Source organism: Lemur catta, chromosome 17 (assembly GCF_020740605.2).
Source record: "Lemur catta isolate mLemCat1 chromosome 17, mLemCat1.pri, whole genome shotgun sequence".
Taxonomy (NCBI): Eukaryota; Metazoa; Chordata; class Mammalia; order Primates; family Lemuridae; genus Lemur; species Lemur catta.
Window position 1 is genome coordinate 1,037,812 of NC_059144.1, and position 5,546 is coordinate 1,043,357.

Sequence of the window (5,546 nt, forward strand, 5' to 3'; positions counted from 1 at the left end):
CCATGGTTGCTGGAGGGGCCGGAGGGCAGCCCAACCTTGTTTCTTCCGAAGCAAAAGATCTTCCTCATGGTGGCGGCTTCGGGCTTGGCAGGAACCTCAGCTCACCCCCACCTCCCACCCCACCCTCTTGCTTATCCCCTACCTAGGGAGCCCAGTACAATCAAGACAACCTGATCTGACCATGACCTCCAAGGAAAATCTCGGTTTCTAATGACTGACAAGAATAAATTGCCAGGAAGAGCCAAGCACAGCCAAGCACAGCCGTTAAAGCAAGTGCGCATGCGCATCAGAATGTGATGTCACTGCACATGCGCACAACTGCCAACGGACAAACTGACCCCTCCATGAAGCTCTCTGGACCGCGTGGCCAGTTGGGGCTGCTCTGTCCCCACTGCCCGCGTGTCATGCACCTGCGCAGGCTGGCTGGGCTCGCCCCGGGCTGCCTCAGCATCCCCCAGTGCGCCACCCACCGGGCCTATGGCCCAGCAGCCTGATTGAATGCACAGCCCGTGCCTACTCCTCCTCACCCAGAGTCCACAGGCAGGGGTCTCCAGTGCTGGGCCCTCGGCTGCCACTGGGGATCAAGGCTGAGCAGCCCTTGCCAGCCTCTGTGCAGCCACACCTGCCTGGCTGTCCAGCAGGCTTGGCTGCTTCTATGGCAGGTGGCCGGTCTCTCTGCTACTGGCACGGGAGGCGCCTTGGAGGTTGCTGAGCCGCTGCTGCCCGCTCCCTTCCAGGCTGAGCTTTGGGCAGCCAGTGAGCTTAGAGAAGTGTTTGGCCAAGCTGATGGCCGGAGGGACTCCCTGGACCCCTCCTTCAAAGCACGCTCTGTGGCTGGGGGTGTCAAAAAGGAGAGAGCAAAGGTGAACAAAAGTACATTGAGGTGGTGATTAACAAGAACATGAAGCTGGAACACAGTGTTAACTCCTGTAAAACAGTTCCTTAAGTTCAACTTTGTGGGGAAACTTTTGGGCCCACATGGCAAGTTTCTGAAGTATTTACAAGAAGGAACTTTGACAAAAATGTCCATCCTTGGAAAAGGTTCCATGAAAGACGAGGTGAAGGAGGAAGATTTGGGGGAAAGTGGAGAACCAAAGTACTTCAAAGTACTTCCATCTCCATGTTGTGTCACTGAAGTGCCTACAGAAGCTTATGCCTGGATGACACGTTTTCAGAAAACTCAAAAAAGTTTCTCATCCCTGACTATAATGATGAGGTGAGGCAAGTACAGCTCCAGGAATTAATACATTTGAATGATGGTTCAGAAAATGCAGATCTTCCAGTGGTTGGAGGGAAACCCGCCTTGGATACAAGAGATGTACCAACCCCAGCAATTACCAGAGGAAGGGGAGAAGTCGCAGCCCAGTTTGTGGAGTTCGTGTACCAAGAGGGACACCAACTCCTAGGAGAATCCTTTCCACTCCAAAGCCAGTGAGTTGCAAAAGAGGACTTCTCACTCCAAGATCAAGAGGAGTGTCCCCAGCTGGGTGGGGATCTCCACCACCACCCCCAATATAAGAGAAATGAGGACAATATGACTAAGGTGATGGAGACGGCACCACTGATGATGAACAGAGTTGCGATTCCTATGCTAACAGCTACAGCACCCCAGCCCTAAGTTGTGCTGATTACTATGTTATGGGCTCAGACTCTGTGGGGAGACTTACGATTCTTATGGGAAAGAGGAGTGGAGTGACACAAGACACAAGGGACTTGTTTACCGGAACAGGGAAGGACGTGTTTACAGAGAACTTCCATTGGCAAATACTGATTGTACTGTCTGCTACTGTGAAACAGCCAATTTCCACCAGTTCTGAAATTGTTGAAAATAATTTCTTTCCTCTGAACGATTCCTTTTTAAGTGAATAAAAAATGCATAAAACCTGAATGGATGGAACTTAAAACTACTTTGGTGAAGCATCATCCTGTGCAAAAAAAAAAAGATAAAATTTTGTTATTTCCAGTCTGTCTGAAAGAATAGGTTATAAAAAGAAAGACAACTTTGGTTAACTAGTGGTAAAAAGATGAGCTCCCCTCCCACTGATGCTGATGCTGGGTGGTGGAAGGAGGCACAGTCATGCTGCTGGGGGAACACACATGCATGGGTGACAGACAGCCAGGCAGGCATCTCCAGGCAAACAGAACTCAGGGACTGCAGCACTTCTACAGGGCTGGTTGGGAATACTCTCAGCATCAAAGAACATTCCTCAAACATGGGGCAGGGCCTCAGGGGCGCTGGGCTTTTCTGAGATCACTTAGTCACTGTTCTAAGACTAGAGTTACGCTGGAGGATAGAAGAAACCCACAAAAGTAAGAGAAGACAACTTGGCTGCCTTGGGGAGATGACTGGGGTTCTCCCTTGGGAGCTACTCAGGGAAGGCTTCCTGGAGGAGATGATGGTGAGACATTGTGAAGTAGGATGATGAGGGGAGGACACTGCAGAGGGAGGGCAGTTCAGAGGTCAGAATAGAGCAATAGGAGAACAGGCCACTCCTCTCTCCGGGCTGGCGTGGAGGTCTGCAAGAGAAAGCAGCATCAGACGAGGCTGTCCCCACGGTATCCTGGGCTGCCTCCTGGAAGTGTGGATCTGGGATGGAGGAAGGCGGGAGCTGCAGCCTCCTTCCCCGGGGTCGACTCAGGGAAGACACATGCCCATCTGAACAGCACAATTCTTTAGGACAGTGGTAGCCAAACTTTTGATCTTGCTCCACCAAGAGTAACAAATTATTGTAAAAAAATGTAACATGTTATACTGTATTTAAAATATATATTAAGATATAAATGAAAAAACAATGAGAAGAAAAAAATGAGTGCAGGTGGTTTGGATATTTCCTTCTTGTGCCCCAGCAGGGGGTCCCCAGCACACCCACTCTGGGACTCGCCAGGAGGCCCTGTGCCTGGCCTGCCACTGGCCGGGGCAGTGGGGCGCTAGGAGAAGCCTCAGCCTCTCAGGGATGAGGGAGTTTGCCTGATAAAATCGGAGATGAGTTCAGATGATTTCCATGAGGTGAACCATGGCTCTGATTGGGGACCCTATGTCAGCAGTAGCCCTGCTTCTGCCTCCTGTGCTGTGTGTGTGACCATGTCACCTGCAGCCTCTCCACCTCTTCGCGGGTGAAAGCAGGGGCCAGGGGGGGCCACTCAGTGTGTGTCAGGCTCACAGGGCTCAGAGCAGCTGTGGGAACATTTGGGGCTGGAGGTGTCTGGGGGTGGCTCGGAGGGTGTCCTGGTCTCTGGAGTGAAAGGAGCTGCTTAGGAGGCTGTTCTGGCAACTCAGCCCTGAGGGAGGGAGGGAAGTCAGAATACCAACAGGGATTTGGTGTTCTTGGCCACAGGGGAGGAGGGAGGAAGAGAGCCTGTGTCCTGGGGCCTGTAGGGGCCCTGGCCTTGGCCCAAGGAAGTGACAGTTGGCCTGAGGGAGAGATGCCCAGACTGCTCTGCGGGGCCAGCTCCCCATCCACGCTGAGGGCTCTCGGCTCAGTCCAGACTTGTGGTGGGGGTCAGTTAATGAGAGGTTTTCAGATGCCCCTGGAGGGCTTGTGGCCGTGCAGATTGCTGGGTCCCACCCCTGGAGTTTCTGACTCAGTGGGCCTGGAGTAGGGCTTGTAAATGTGCCTAACAAGTGTCCAGGTGATGCTGCTGTTGGTGGTGCAAAGACCACCCTGTGAGGACCACTGGGCTAGAGGAAGGCAGAGTGCAGAGCCATTTGTGTGTGTGAGAGCGAGAGGCTGCTGGAAAGTGAGGGCCAGGTGAGCTGGGGGCCCTGAGGATGCTGGACGCTAGCCAGGGCTGGACAGAGTGTGGGGCCGTGGTCACTGCTGGACAGAGTGGGGGCTCCACAGCAAGGCCTGGACAGAGTGGGGGGCTCTGGTCAGCACTGGACAGAGCCTATCAGTGAGCCTTTTTAAAAGCCCCCTGGGTGCTATAATGTGCAGCCTGGGCTACGAACTCCTGATGCCATCGAAAGCACCAGACTGTGTACATGAGGCCACATTCTCATACATGATCACACAAAGCTCCATGGGACAGTCCCAAAGCATGGGCACAGGCCGCTGTCTCCAGGTGACAGGGGGAGAGAGATCTGCACACACCAAAGCCTGAAGGATGGACCGGATTTGATGGGCAAAGCCAGGAGGACAGGAAGGTGAGCAAGGGTAAGTTCAAGGTTTACTTGGAAGGCAAAAGCAGTCCAGGTTGATTTGTCTTCTGGAAGAGAGGCGGTGACTGGGACCAGGTGGTAGACTGGGGGGTCCCTGTGACTCAGCCTATTTGCCCTTGTTGGGGTTGATATCTGCTCAGGGAGACCAAAAAACACTCATCTGAAGTTCAACCCTGATATTGCTGCAGGTCACCACTCACGTGGTGTCCAGGGGACCCACAGCAGGGCTTGCCCAACGAGTTGGTGGAAAGCTGGCATTTGTTTTACTAACATAGTCATGTTTATCCCCCAAGGAAATTTAGGGCTGTTGAAAAAGAGAGAGGACTATTTCCATTGCAGGTAAGAGGGGAGGTAGTACAACTATGAAACATGAAATATCCTTCCTCCCCAGACAGGTTCTGGATGTTCAAACCCTTTTTAACATTCTCAGCTCCCTGCTGAGACCCTGTGCAGCATCATAGTCTATGTGCTAGGAGCCTGACAGCTCTTCTCATTGTCCAGCTCACTGAAGTGCCAGTGCATTCTGGGTTTCTGGAGCCCTGTGGTTCCACAGAGGTGCCTCAGGGTCTCGTTGGGTGAATGAGTGACCAGTTAGGAGCAGTCATGAGACCTCACCCTTCATTCAATCCAAGGCTATCTGCTTTACATGTTTTGTATTAATTCCTTAACTAAGAACTCTTTTGAAGAAGTCTTCCATTGTTAACACTTCAAGGAAAAGTCTGAACTCTTGGCCTGGCATTCATGGCTGTAGAATTAAACATATATCTAAATTTAAAATATCATTTTTAAATATTTCCCACTACTATGTCAACCCACCAAAATTTTACTTATCCTCAAGATCCAATTTGTAAAAGAAAATAAAATCTCAGGGCCCTCTAAATTTACTATGCTAAAGGGAAATTTAGATCTAGAGAGCTAGTTACAAAGCATGTTTTCAATTCTGCTTCTAAAATTATAGATTAACCCTCTTCCTCATTGTTCTTGTTCTGTAAATGACTAGAAGAGACCAGAGACCAGACCTCCCCCTTTCCAATCACTGATCTTTGTTATAGATTACCTTCCTCCTTTATTATCCCCTACCTCAGACCAGATGGCCCCCAAGGGCCCATGACTATTATGTCTTCCATGTGGAATGTTAAATATACCTTTCCTGAAAGAGAAAGACTATCTGAACTCATCAGGTCCTTGTAACTTTGCATTAAGCCCTACATAGAAAGATGTTGAAATTCTGTTAAGCCTCCCTAAGTTTTGTCTGTATAAATGATCCCAAACTTCTATACTTAGGAACACTGACTTCCATTCTTTGGAATCTATGCCTTCCAGGTGGCTGGTCTTAAATTTTGTGCTTGAATAATCCCTCTGTCGCTTTTTTTTTTTTTTTTTTGAT

At 50.4% G+C, this 5,546-nt stretch overlaps 1 pseudogene; it reads left to right on the forward strand.

The window, feature by feature from the left end:
• Positions 1-308: 308 nt before the first annotated feature.
• LOC123622812 lies at positions 309-1,817 on the forward strand (annotated as a pseudogene).
• Positions 1,818-5,546: the final 3,729 nt, after the last annotated feature.